The sequence below is a fragment of the Acipenser ruthenus genome, chromosome 8 (assembly GCF_902713425.1).
Source record: "Acipenser ruthenus chromosome 8, fAciRut3.2 maternal haplotype, whole genome shotgun sequence".
In the NCBI taxonomy this organism is placed as follows: domain Eukaryota; kingdom Metazoa; phylum Chordata; class Actinopteri; order Acipenseriformes; family Acipenseridae; genus Acipenser; species Acipenser ruthenus.
Genome location: NC_081196.1, coordinates 31,571,969 through 31,587,222, shown reverse-complemented (window position 1 = coordinate 31,587,222; position 15,254 = coordinate 31,571,969).

Sequence of the window (15,254 nt, the reverse complement as noted above, 5' to 3'; positions counted from 1 at the left end):
GACAATAATTAAGGTCTAAGCAGCAGCCACCTTTCCTTCTATAGTAATAGGTAAGAAATTTGATTTTAAAACCTTCGTAGGTATTTCACAGCCATGATTTTTACATTTGACAAATTCAACACATTCATAACTTAGGAAATTTCTTGATTTGAAAGTATGCAGTTTCCCTGTCTAATAGATATATGTATAACTATGTTTCCAGAATGTTCTCTTCTTGGTTCCCTTGGTTCAGCTGCACTAAAAGAACCGGCTCCATTTGCAGAGCATATAGATACTATCAATCTCACCTCGGTCAGCAACCTGAGAGCTTCTGAAAGAATATCATACGTGTTTGTGACTCACTAGGCTCTCACTGACATAACAACACTTTCCTTTATCCTTCATTATTACTGTACACGTCAACAGTAACATCATCATTGCTTTGGCATTTTTTTTGATCATTTTACTTTTTTTCTTTTACCATATACTATGGAATGCAATTTCATTTGTATATTACATGTACAGAACAATATGATACAAGTACAGCACTCGTTGGTCATTAAACTTACGTTTCCAGGTGTAATTTTCAGAAACAAGAAGTTGTGAGGGAGTGTACATTCCAGATCAAATTTTGGTAGCTTTAGGGCAATGGGTGTAACGAATGTACACTCCATCTGGGTAAAGCCGGTTTGAATGTTTAATTGAGGAGATGTTTAAAATAAAAAAGGTAATAAATTGTGAAAAGACAACATAAACCAACTAGATGGTAAACAAAGTGTGTATATAATGTAAAATGTTTAAAAGTAAAATCAACGAGACTTAACGAATGAATATAAAATGGTTATCATGGGTTGCTTAAGAAAAGTTAAACAAACAAAGTTGGTTTAAAAAGAATAAATGTCATGGTTGGTTGAAATACATGTTATTATATCGGAAGAGTATAGGAGGCATTAAGAACATGGGGAGGATACTGGAGTCAGAATTAACTCCGGTGTAGGTTAATTGTTTGATTTATTAATTTGACTTAATTGTTTAATGATGTAATTGTCAGAAAGTTAAGAGTTGTGAGGGTGAGAAGGTACGAGGGGGGCATGGGAAGGAATTACTGACAGCGTGAGAGTTTGCTTATTACGGAGAAAAGAAAGGAAAGCTAAATAAATTGTGTGTGTGTGGAACTTTAAACAGGGACACTATCCTGTTTAGTTAGAACCAAGAAAGGGTTAGGCTTTTCTTTTGTTTTTGGTTGAACAAACTGCGTTTGTTTTGATTTCAAATAAAGCAAGGCCAGGCCGTGTTTTCTTTTCAAGTACTGTGTCCTTGGAATTATTGTTACATACCACACACTACAAGGACATTATCCTGAAAACAGCAGCAAATTCTTTACAAAGGGCACGTGGATTTTGTAATCCCTGGTCCAATGTATTTATATCTTAATTTTTTTATGACTCACAGAGTGAATTGGTTGCGTCAGTTGCTGATAGTACAGTACAGTACTGTACACTTGGAAAGTACCTCTCCGGAAACTGCAAAGTTTGTGTTTCAAACAAAACATGTAGTCCTAAAAACACACAATTGTGGTAACTAACTGAAAAAATATATTTAACTGTTTTATTCTTTTCATTTTCTGTGTACGGTAAACTGTTCCTCACTGTCATAAACCAGCCTGGACTGATGTTAACACTGTGCCCATTTATTTTCTTTTTTTTATATAATCAAAAAGAAACTTGGAAAACATTTAATTGTTTAGCAGCATTTTATATAAAAAATAAAAGAAAAGCAATGTGAACTACTGTCAGAAAGACAACATTATTATCCATAAACTTTTAAATATAGTGCTACGACTACTAATAATAATGTTATATTTCTTGGCAGTAGGACACGTTAATTCTGGAAGAGAGTACTCCCACCACTCCTTCCCATTAAGCAGGAATTTCCCCAAAACATAATAGCTTCCTGCACACACATAAGTCAATTACTTAATAATAATAATAATAATAATAATAATAATAATAATAATAATAATAATAATAATAGTGGAGAAGCAGTCATACATAACTATAAAGTATTTTTTTTAAATAAAGCAGATGTTTTACTTGCTTAATTTAGTAACTGCATAGATATACTATGTCAATTCTGTCAAAAATATGAAGGCTTACGTTTAGACCATTTCCATTTATGTATGTGGAACTTCCCTAACAGAATAATCAAATGACAAAATGTAATTAACATCTATTCTGGAAGCTTAGCTACAGTAACACACTGTATCTTTGATATCCAAAAGAAAGAACTCAGCAGTATTTTAAAAAATATAAAAGAGATCAGTCCAAAACATTTTAACTATCTTGCATGAGACAAATACATGTATTGGTGACTCCAGCTCAGAGGAACAAGAACAACAATTATCCAGACTACCTGTAAATGTAACATTGTACTTGAGGGGTAACATCTGTGTAACATTGTAAAATGTAGCTCTTTAGTCTTCCATGTCAACGGAAAGCGGTATGGGGTACACCAGGTAAGTCCCCAGTAATGTTGTTGAAGCTGACACCCTGGGATCCTTCAAGAAGCTGCTTGATGAGATTCTGGGATCAATAAGCTACTAACAACCAAACGAGCAAGATGGTCTGTTCTTATGTTCTTATTACTTAAATGACTGGACCAGTAGCTAATGCAAGGGGGTCTAGTGGACTTTTGAGAAATAAATATCTTCCTTATGTGTTTATTATCACATCTCCGATCCAAAACATGTATACCATTTATAACTAAAGAGGGGATTGCTTTACCTGGCCTGTGAAGGAAATAATAACTTTTGAGTTGATGTAATAAGGTATATGGCACTGAAATCAGAGTGTAATCCTTTGCAGTAATTAGAAAGTTACATTTCCGTATAAGATCTTGACAAAGGTTTCCTATCTTGTCCAGCAAATCCAGCACAGAAACAACACCACTATCGAGCCATAATTTAAGAAATAATGATTTATGTTTAGATGTAATATACTGACTGTTCCAAATAATTGTTTTATGTGGAGAGAAGTTGTGACAAAAGCAAAGTTTCCAGGCAAGTAAAGCTTGTTTGTGGAAGTCGGATAACTTCACAGGTAGTCTGGTGGGGTTAAAATTACAACATAACAGAAATTTAATTCCTCCACATTCTTTGAACAAAGTTTTCATGTGTACACAGTCTATTACTGGACGTCCTTTATTCCACCCAGCAGGGAGGAAGTGCTATCCCTAGATTTATACATAATACATAATCGACTGATTTGGTGTTAATCCATGCTGACAATTTATTGTAAAGGACCTGTATAAGGACCATTTCACTTTATTCACTGATTTCAATATGGCAAGGTTTTATGTTGAAGTCAGATAACAAAAGAAAGAGGGGGCACTGTATTATCAAATTCCTTATTATCATGATACGTGTGTTTTTAAAAGACTATTTTATTATAAACTGCATTGGGGCTGTTATCAAAATATGCCTACAGTACTTAATGGCAGACAACTGTTTAAAATACAGTTGTATTAACTTTTGTAAACTGAAAAAGTGCAGTTTTATAATTTTGTTATCGTAAATATTTATTCATCGATTACTTCACTGATATCCTGCCAATAATATGTTCATTACAGTGCAGCTGATCAATGTGCTCATTCAGGCTGAGGAAGATGCTTAGTAGTTATAGAGGAGGAAGCTGTGTGATCCAGTGGTTAAAGTAAAGGGCTTGTAACCAGGTGGTCCCCGGTTCAAATCCCGACTCACTTACTCACTGTGTGACCCTGAGCAAGTCACTTAACCTCCTTGTGCTCCAGGTGAGATGTAGTTGTAAGTGACTTTGCAGCTGATGCATAGTTCACACACCCTAGTCTCTGTAAGTCGCCTTGGATAAAGGCATCTGCTAAATAAACAAATAATAATAATAATAATAATAATAATAATAATAATAATAATAATAATAATGTCATTTTAATGTATTTCAATGTCAACATAAATATTTTTTCTATAGGCTTTTGTGTCTATGACTTAATTGAATGTAGAGAATAGTAATCATTTATATGGCCCTGATTTGAGTGGCACCCCTATTAATCTGCAAATGTAACCCATTTCAAAAATATTTTCTACCCGCCCTACCTACTATCAATGATGTATTTGGTGTATCCATGCAGGACTTCATATACTGAACTGTATTCAAAAGTTTCACAGCTAGCATGGTGGCTTATGATGCTGAATTTACTTCAACTGCTCACTGAACCACTGACATCATTCTTCTGATATACAGTCATACAAACTTTATACAACATAAAAAAAATACATAGGACTACTACACCTCATACTTCATCATTTCCGGAAGTAACTGATTCCAATGTGTTTAAAATTTTAATGTGCACTTAGTATTTTGCTGTCCGTAAGTTTCATACCTGACACACAAAAAAAAGGTGCACTTAAAAATATTAAATGATTTGGAATAAATTACTACATATTGGTATGAAATATGGGTTTTGTATTATTAAACAAAAACAGATTTTATTTTTTTAGAAACTGATAAGATTTTCGAATGAAGCCGGGTTGTAGTGGCAGAACTATCCTAAATATCAACAGAGGTACATTGTAAACAAGTAATTGTTACAAAATGTTACGCTGAATTTAATTAAATTCCGAATGACTGAAAATACACGGACTAACTGATGTTTACTAGCAATTAAATTATTAACTTACTAACTAAGGTGGCACAGTTAAATCAGTTACCTCATTTATAATAATAGTACATCCCTTCGTTTTGGACATTTTTCCTCATAAGAAATCCAAAACTTATAATCCAAAGCAGGCAGCAGAGGACGTGGCAAAACATGTCACCAAAATTACATTACAAGGTAAAGGCAGTTTGCTCTCGTTTGCGCTGAGTTTTTTAATCAAAATCAAGGGCAAGCATGTTTTGCCCTGGTGCTAGAGGTTTGTCCATCATCAAAACCGGGCCCCATATCTTTAAAATATGCTTTCATTGTAATAGCATTCCTATGCTTAGCCACACCACCATGGGTGTACAGTGGTAATGCGTGAGTGTGAGAGATGCAATATGATGACTGCGTGAACACTCGCTCTGAAATAAAAGTTACATTTAACAAAGACTTTACTCAGAACCTTTATCTATAATTAATTATTACATTTGCACTCCATTCCATCTGCCCCATGCATGTTTTTTTTATTATAAAATGCTGGTGAAACCTGAGCGTTAATCCTTTTATGTATCCTTGTCAATAGCATACAGTTAGCTTAAATCAAGGGGATTCTTCAGCCCTACCTGATAAAGGGATTCCCATACTTTCTGTAAGTGAGACCTATTTTTGTCAGTTAGCCAGATGGGTCACATATACTACAGTGGGTATACCACATATATGTAAGGGTAACACAGCAAAACCCTGAAAAAGCCAATAGGAGAAGTTGAGCACATTTCAACTCTGGCTATAAATGACCTTTAGTGCAAAATAGTTTATTTTTAAATTAACTGCCAGCTTGTCAAATGGCCACAGGCTCACAATTGCATACAGTTTCCAAATTTCCCCTTTCTATGGCTCACTGAATACCAACTATTCAAGTTAAAATAATAAGCTGATTCCTCCCCCGATTTACTGACTCAGGAGTAAGCTCCCATTGGCCAGTCGCTAACCACCTATGTGGCTCTCTAAAACATGTGGGAACTTAAAGAATAACAGGGTTCCCAACAAATTTACCCTGATGCCCGCCAGGCAAACTAGATACCAGTTCAGAATATACTAGATATAGTCAACTACACCTTGTATTCAACCGTAAACACACTATCAGTTGTATATTTCATAAAATAGCAGAATTAATATCTTCAAATACATTTGCAGTTTTTTTTGTTTGGTTTGTTTTAATAGTACAATTCCTCCTGTTATATTGGTAACGATTAAGGATTTGGGAGTGTACAAAAATATTTCCTTTTCATTGTTGTCACTTTTCAGGCTTTGATCCAAACAATCTAGCTGTACTCCCCAGACTTCATCCTCTATGAGTTCCAGCCAAGTCTCATGAACTCAAAGTGAAATAGTTTAATAGTCTATTCTCTAATGAGAACATGCTTGTTCAAGCTGTTTCTGAGTATATGTGATGTATAAAGAGGAGCTCATTGACCCAGTTAGTATTAGTGAAAAAAGAACCCAAGCCGAGCCAGGGGCAGGGTTAAGGATTTTTGTCATTACATTGCATCAGTCAGTACACTCCAAAAAGAAAAACAACTAACATGGCAGGCAGTGAGTGTGATGAGAGAAAAGTACAGCCTTGGGACCCTGAGGAAGTGCAGGCTCTAGTTTCTCTGTGGGCAGATGGAAGTGTTCAGGAAGATCTGGAGTTGTGCGTCAGAAATTAGAAAGTTTATGCCTGAGGGCTCCCGAGTGGCGCATCCAGTAAAGGCGCTCCTCGCAGGATGTGCCCTATAACCTGGAGATCGCTGGTTCGAATCCAGGCTATGTCACAGCTGACCGTGACCGAGAGTTCCTAGGGGGCGGCGCACAATTGGCTGAGCGCTGCCCGGGTAGGGAGGGCTTAGGTCGGCAGGGGAATCCACGACTCACCGTGCATCAGCGACCCCTGTGGCCGATAGGGCGCCTGTGGCTCTGCAGCGGAGCCGCCAGATCTGTGTTGTCCTCCGGCACTATAGGTCTGGTAGCATTGCTGTGGATCTGCAGTGCGAAAAATGACGGCTTGGAAGGAGCACGTTTCGGAGGACGCGTGTTTCAGCCTCCGTTTCCTGAGTCGGCGGGGGGGTTGCGAGCGGTGAGCCGGGGATACAGATAATAATTGGGCATGCTAAATTGGGGTGAAAACCGGGGTAAAAATAATTGGCGACGACTAAATTAAAAAAAAAAAAAAAAAAAAAAAAAAAGAAAGTTTATGCCTGAATTTCTGACTATTTGAAGCAAATGGACATAAACCGCAGGTACAGTACACTTAACTCGCACACACAAAAACACAGAATTCTACCAAATTTCTCATCCTTGATCTTTATTATATTAATATAAAGAAAAACAAAAGTGAAAATAAAACAATTCTAAACTTATTTACAAAAATATAGTCAAACAAAATAGCTGTACCATACATACAAGTACGACTCTTTTTTTTTTTTTTTTAAACACCCAAACAAAAAACAACTAGAAAAAACAACTATCCTTAAACGTGATATCTTTTGGAAAATCATATTATTTAAACACTCTGTGACAGAAGAGGGAGCTACAGTAAACAACCCATGTTTTAGTTGCAAAGTGTGACTTGTTAGCTTTCTTGCTGTTAATTTCCAGTTTTGGTCTACACATTATCTTGAAAGAGCACATGAGGTCCCTCTGGTGGCAAAGTGCCTCAATAACTGGCTTCTGATTATGTCAATATGGTAAGGGCAGCAGCTGGTTGATGAATAAGTGATACTGTAGGCTGTCAGCAAATCCAAGAAGCTGGGAATGAGTTTTATTATTTGTAAGCACTTGCATCTCTATTTCCAACTAGTCAAGAGGGAAATTTGAAATTTAAATATATTCTCCAGTTTGCCTTTTTCAAGTACAATTTGAGTATTTGAAATACACTACATGTTTTAATACATGTGTTTTGAGTTGAAATACACTGCATGTTTTGTGTTGAAATACACTACATGTTTTAATACATGTGTTTTGTGTTGAAATACACTACATGTTTTAATACATGTGTTTTGTGTTGAAATACACTACATGTTTTAATACATGTGCTTTGTGTTGAAATACACTACATGTTTTAATACATGTGTTTTGTGTTGAAATACACTACATGTTTTAATACATGTGTTTTGTGTTGAAATACACTACATGTTTTGTTCTTTTGCTACTTTTCTTTTTGGATAGTCTGTCTATTTACAAATAATGTATTTTTATTTTTGCATTGTCTTTTTCTTGGTTTAAAATGAGTCTGCTTCCTCCTCTGTCTTGGGAGAACAATCTTGAGAGTATATGTAAAGCAGCGAATTTACATTTTCACGGTTATTCTAAATATTATATTTTAACATCCTTGTTTGCATGATGTGTGTTTTTTCAAAGAAATGTAAGCCCTGCATTTGGAATGGCATAACACTAGTGATAAGATTTATTAAATCATTGTATTAGGTTTGTGAATGTTTAAATGTACCCTTAAACCACAAAACCAGAGGCTGTATATGTAGACCATAAACAACAAGGCCTGAGTTTTCTATTTCAGAGAGTGGGGAGCAAAGAGTTCTTGATTGTGCTTTATTTGTTAAATGTATTCTTCATGTTTTGATATAAGATATAAAACGACTGTGGGAGATAGTGCCTGTGGGTGATAGAAACAAGTATACAAACTGGAAGTCCAAAGCTTAGCAAATAGCGTAGACACAGCTCTGGGCTCCATCCTCCCGATGACAACTTCACAGGCAGGTATAAAAGAAGATGGTCCACTTACCGATGAACTGGACCGAGTCCAGGTCTCCAGACACTGGACAATACTGTCGCAATCCAGCAATGCCATGAACTCACTCACAGAAACAGCAGAGTAAACATCCGCCGCACGCATTCGGTCCCTCTGGTTCCAAATCGAACTCCTCGGGGTGATCTCTGGCCATGAGAGGATATCTTCAGAACGTCTCCCTTGGGTCTCCTCAGAGGCGTTGCATCCTGTTACTGACACCAATTGGGTTTTCATGATGCAGCAAAAAGACATACAATGACCAACACAGAACGAACAAGAAGAATAACAAGTGCTTGGAAAAGTTTTACAAAAACAAATGTCTTATTTATCTGGGTCTTCCGGGACAACAGCTAGTGATGATGAAGATGGTGATGGATGTGTTACTGGAATACAGGTAAGTCTGCAGTTTCCTTAAATTCCTTTATCAGGGTCTGATTTAAACAAAAGAAAAGTTATAGGCCTGCGGTGAAGCCCGTGTGGCCAGGTGTGTGATGGTGACCTGACAGGAGGTGCCTAGCCAGATTAGTACTTCTTACTTTTTCTGTTAAAGATTTTCACATTTATTGTGTTTTACACAAATTATATGTGATATTACAAATAAATCGCTGTATTAGTTTTACTAATTAAACATATTTGCACACTACAGCCTGTTGTTTGTTACATGCCGCTGTGGCTTGAGTCGCCCCTTCCCAGGGATCAAGCAACGTAAGCCCGCTGACTTTGTGCTCTCCCCCCGGGCTGCAATAGCTCCAGCGGTTATTTTATTCTAGTTTTGGCTTCGGCCAATATTACGAGATGGTTTGTGGGGCAGGAGCATGCAAAGGAGGCACTGGTAAACCGCAGTTTCTGCAAGTTTTGTGTGCATTTTGTGCGCATTTCTCCAAGCGTACGCTGGAGAAACATCTCTCTTGTCGCTCTACAGAGCACTCTGCGTCCCTCACTCCTGCACAGTGCTCTTCCCCATTACCCTGTGTTAGAGGGATGGCTACGTCCTCCCCCCCCCCCCCCCATGGCTCTGTGCCAAGGGAGTGTGGATGACGCACCCGGGAAAGTAGCCCACACTGGAAGCCGTCCTCACGGTCTTCTTCATCCTCCTCTGCCTCTTCTTCTCCTCCAAGGAAGAGGAAGAAGAGACACCGGTCCAAGTGGTCGGTGGACTCGGAGCAAATGCATAAGCTTTGGGCAGCAGTTTCCGACCAGGGAACTGTCCTTGCAGAGTTGCTGTGTGAACATTTAGCACCGTCGGCCCCGTCTGTCCCTTTGGGGTCCCAGGGTGCTACGAGTGCAGATTGGCAGCAGGATGACTCATTCTCCATCACCACCTCTGAGGATGTGGGTGAACAGGAGCTGGCATTCCCATCTGAGGACGTGGAGTCAGACTGCAAGTCCACTGCTGTTAAGCTCTCCCTGTCAGTAGAGCTTATGCCATTGATCAAGAAGGCCACTGCAGTCTTGCAGGTGTCCTGGTCTTCAGAAGGTGAGGCAAGGCAGTCAATTTTCGATGACGAGCCTGCCACCTCTCCCACGTTCCACCCCAGTGCACCCAGATTTTTTTTTTGAGACCCAGTCGCCCTGGGGTCACCCGGCTACAGCTCCGACTGTTTCCCGGTCTATGGACACCCTATATAGGGTGCACAATGCGGAGAAGCTAGGCCTGGTCCAGTTTCCACCAGTGGGCTTCTATTTCAGCATTGGTACAGGCGCCTAATTTAGCGCTCCTGTCCAAGGACACTATTTGCTCCAGCAAGCGGTGTTGGGTTTCAGAGGAGATCCTTAAGCGTGCCTATTCAGCCAGTGCCAAGGATGGGCAACTTTAACAGCATTCTGGTAGCCTACCAGTCACATTTGCTGTGGTCCCAACATCCACTACAGCTGGATGAGCTGCACCTGATTAATAAAAACCTGCTCCGTCTGTCTAAACTGAACGGGCAGGTGATGGGTAGAAACCTGGCTACACAGGTAGCCGCAGCTTTAGCTTTCCCAGGCAAGTGTGCCTAATGCAGTACGGGAATCCATGAAGGCACTGGAGCGCTTCCTTCCAAAAAAGCGGCCACCACCAGTGTGCAAACTGGCGCCCCTGGCCCCAGCAGCCTCAGGGACAGGCATAGCCGGCTGCGTCTGCTGCTAGAGGTGGTATTCAGAACCGGCTCGCAGCTGTTTGCCGTGGAGGCTATAATAGGTTCCGCAGCCGGGCACAGTGGCAAAAGCCTTAGACCAAGCCACAAGGTGAGTAGTGGCCCTAGCGGCTTGCTGCCACAGGCCCATGCCCCCTTCTCAGGGAGCCATCTGGAGTATTGGCATCAGTGCACCATAGACATCTGGGTGCTTCAAGCATGATCCCCTCCCTTTCGGGGTGTCGCTCTAAGTCACGGACCCGCAAGATGCTTCAGTGGTGTCTCAGGAGCTAGCAGCTCTGCTGCAAAAGTGGACTATTCATATAGTACACCCCCTCCAGTTGGAGGAAGGGTTCTACTCCAGCTACTCCCTGGTGCCCAAGCGGGATGGTGGCATCAGACCGATCCTCGACCTTAGGCAGGTCAACCTGTAGGAGGTTCAAAATGTTGACGGTGCAGCAACTGTTGCAGTCAATGGACCTCAGAGACACCTATTTCCACATCCACATAAAAACCATGCGCATACAAGTTCTGTGTCATTTGGCCTCACATGCCAGAGTTCTATCCCAAAAGTCTGTGTTTATTTTGCAAAAACACAAATAATAAAAATTAATCACCCCTCTACCAGCGATGCTATCGGGGGGGAACACGGCAGGTTTACAGTCCTGACAAAAATAACAACACTCCTGTAACCACAATCCTCCGTGCACGAAAACTGTGCTCTTTTTTCCAGGGTTGTGATGAGTGCTGGTGCTGTGCTGTGTTGTGCTGTGAGGGATGTGCTCCGGGTCTTAGTGCTGGCTCAGCGGCTGCAGCTCCCGACTCTCACTCCTCCTCTGCTGAAGACAAAACAAAACAATAACGAAACATAGGCTCCGGCTGGATGTCGTCATCAGCTCAAGGCCCCGTATTGACGTAGCTGCTTCCCCTTTGTACCCAAAAACTCCTCCTTGCAATCAACCCGTCGCCATGGTTTCTTCAAAAGAGGGCCGCCCCGCAGCTGATTGCAATGGAATCCTTCCAGGTACGTGCAACTATGCGCTCCCCCTAATATGGTCACCTTCCGGTTTCCGCCTACCGTCAAGGCAGTCCATCTAGGAGGCAGCATACCATCAACCTTACCCAGCGCCTTTTCTGGTCGGGAGGGAGATTTACAGTTCGAATTCTTTCTCTCTCTGTCACATGGCCCCATTGAGACTAAAAGGTATCGGAGTACTCAATTATTTGGATGACTGGCTCATTTGTGCCCAGTCCCCAGCTCAGGCAGACGCTCACACGGAACTGGTCACTGGACACCTACAACGGTTGGGTCTTATGGTGAATCATGCAAAGAGCCAGCTCACGCCTTCTCAGACAGTCTCCTATCTAAGAGTGTGCTTGGACTCTGGGTCCATGCTGTTCACTCTGTCGGACGGCAGAGTGCAGAGAATAGTTGCCTGTTTAGAGCTATTAGAGTGCAGAGAATAGTTATTTCAGCTCAACAGAGTGCTCACGCTAGTGATGTTCCAGAAACTTCTGGGCTTGATGGCAGCAGCTTCTCCGATCCTACCTTTGGGTCTCCTGCGCATGCGCTCTCTGCAATCCTGGTTCAATAGCAGGGTTTTTCAGCCTGCATTGAACTGCGACCGCCTATTGAAAGTGTCGTCACAGTCTAAAGGCGCTCTCTTGGTGGAAACAGCCTGTCCATCTATGCCTCGGCGTAGCACTGAGCAGTGTCACTAGAAGGGAGGTTGTCACCACGGACACGTCCAGCATGGGCTGGGGCACTGTATGGAATGGCAGGGGGGTACAGGTGGTGTGGAACCCCCCTTGGGAGGGTCTCCACATCAATATTTTGGAGCTGCAGGCAGTTTTTTGCAGGAGGTTCGAAGGAGACATGTGCTTGTCCGTACAGTCACCTTGGATAAAGGCATCTGCTAAAATAAACAAATAATAATAAACAAATAAATAATGACACAACAGTGGTGGTCTGTCCAATAGGGTTATTGACACCCTGCAAAATGCCAGAGCAGTGTCCACACGTCCCCCGTACGGGTGCAAGTGGAGCGTCTTTCAGACGTGGTGCCTGCCTTGGGTTCAACCCGACGATCTATCCCATGGCAGTTATACTGCAATATTTGCAGGACCTGTTTGATGAGGGGAAATCCCCCTCTACATTAAAGGTCTATCTGGCAGCTATTTCAGTTTGCCATGTCAAAATTGAATTTTTAAAAGGAGCTTGGTGGCTTCAGCCGCCTATGAAGGACATTGTTCCTTGCTGGAGGCTTAACATGGTGCTTGAAGCACTCATTTGCCTCCATCTGAGCCCTTGCATTCAACTGAGCTGAAATTTTTATCGCTTAAAGCGGCTTTCTTGCTTGCAATCACCTCTGCAAAGTGGGTGAGTGAGATGCAGGCATTCTCAATTGCGAAAGCCAGCTTAATTTTTGCAGAAGCCGGGACAAAGGTTACGTTACATACCAATCCTGCCTTTTTGCCGAAAACTATCTCAGCATTCCATGTCAACCCGTCTGTGGAATTGGAGGCTTTCATATGCTCTGTCCTGTGCAGACACTAGCATATTATGTTGACAGGACGAATAGTTGGAGGCAGTCCAAACTATTTTTTGTCTGCTATGGGGCAAAGTCCCATGGTCAAGCCCTGTCTAAACAGAGGCTATCCAAATGGACAGCAGATAGTCAGGACTGCCTATGAGCGAGCCAGCTTGCCCCCTCCAGAGAAGCTCACTGCCCAATCCACCAGGGACATGGCAACTTTGAGGGCTTTATTCCAGGATGCATCTGTCAAGGACATTTGCAATGCAGCAGTGAGGGCAACTCCCCATACCTTTATTAGGTTCTACAGACTAAATGTCATGGATCTTCAAAACCCTGGCTTTGCAACTAGAGTGTTAAGGGCAGCTTCTGAGTCAACCCAGGCATAGAGTTGAGTTTCTCCCTCCATTTTTTAGCCCTAGCTACTTGTTACTGGGGGAACGAATAGTAACACACAAGGCAGTCTCGGCTTATTATTATTATTATTATTATTATTATTATTATTTATTTCTTAGCAGACGCCCTTATCCAGGGCGACTTACAATCGTAAGCAAATACATTTCAAGTGTTACAATACAAGTAATACAATAAGAGCAAGAAATACAATAACTTTTGTTCAAGCAAAGTACAAGTGTGACAAACCACAATTCAATAATACAGCAGGTAATAGTGATAGTTACATCAGGATATGATTAAATAGTGATAGTTACATCAGGATGTGATTAAATACAAAGTACTACAGGTTAAACACTTGGCAGATTACAGTATTCTGAAGTACAGGATTAAATGCAGTAAAATAGGGGGCAGATCAGAGCAAAATAAAGCACATTTACATGAAGGGTGATAGTGTCCCAGGATACAAACAGAGGAGTTCTACAGGTGCTCTTTGAAGAGGTGAGTCTTGAGGAGGCGCCGGAATGTGGTCAGGGACTGGGCAGTCCTGACATCTGTAGGAAGGTCATTCCACCACTGCGGAGCAAGGGTGGAGAAGGAGCGGGCTCTGGAGGCAGGGGAGCGTAGCGGAGGTAGAGCTAGTCTTCTAGTGCAGGCGGAGCGGAGAGGTCGAGTGGGGGTGTAGGGAGAGATGAGGGTCTGGAGGTAGCTGGGTGCAGTCTGGTCAAGGCATCTGTAGGCTAGTACAAGAGTCTTGAACTGGATGCGAGCGGTGATCGGGAGCCAGTGGCTTAGCCTTGTAGTATTCTGGTTGTGCAGCAATCTTGCCCTTATCATAACCCAGGTTCCCTGAACTATAAATGTAACCAGTAAGCTTCAAGGTCACTGCGTCCATGATTGCAGCAGGCTTGAAGGAAAAATGACACTGAGTTTTGTGCGTGCAGTCCTTTTATGCACGAGCAGCTTTGATATATTTATTTAGGCTTCGGGTCTTAAAGGGGTTAATACCCATTCGGTAATTGATACATTTCTATTTAAGGGAACCAGAGTTAAGATAATAACCTAACGTTTGTTCATATATTGAACATAGATTTGAGATATTTTAAGGATTATGTCCAAGCAATTCTATTTTCCATGCCCTTTTGTAAATAAAACCTTAATAATTGCAAAGGCTATTGTAACTATATAAGCAGTAATCCCCCAAACACAGGAAATCTTAAAACATTCAACTTAAACAGAAACAACGTAAGGGGGTTTAGTGCTAGAATACACAGATCTTTCACAAGGGGGCAGTATAATTTATGAAAATAAATGTAGGAATATTTGGCAGCATTGGTTGCAGCCAGGATTAGGTTTTTCTATATATATATATATATATATATATATATATATATATATATATATATATATATATATAATAGATGGGCCTCTTAAGTGAGTTACAGGAAAATAATTCCATCTAGGGTTTCTGCGATGTCATAAATTACAAGACCGAAGGTCAAGTAATTTATAAACTGTCACAGAAACCCGAGATGGAATTGTTTTCCTGTAACTCACTCAAGAGGCACATCTGTTATTTTTTATAAAACATGGATACCCTTGTGATGTTAATATTAAAGAAGACGAGATTCAGCAGTACAGTTATTTTTTTTTTTAAAAAACATAGTGTTTCAGTGCTGTACAGATGTTCTATGTCGTTATCCGTTAGTGCTTCAGCTTTATTTGGATGATTGCCTTTACCTTGTTTTAATTTCCCGTTCCTCTCCAGTTTTTCTG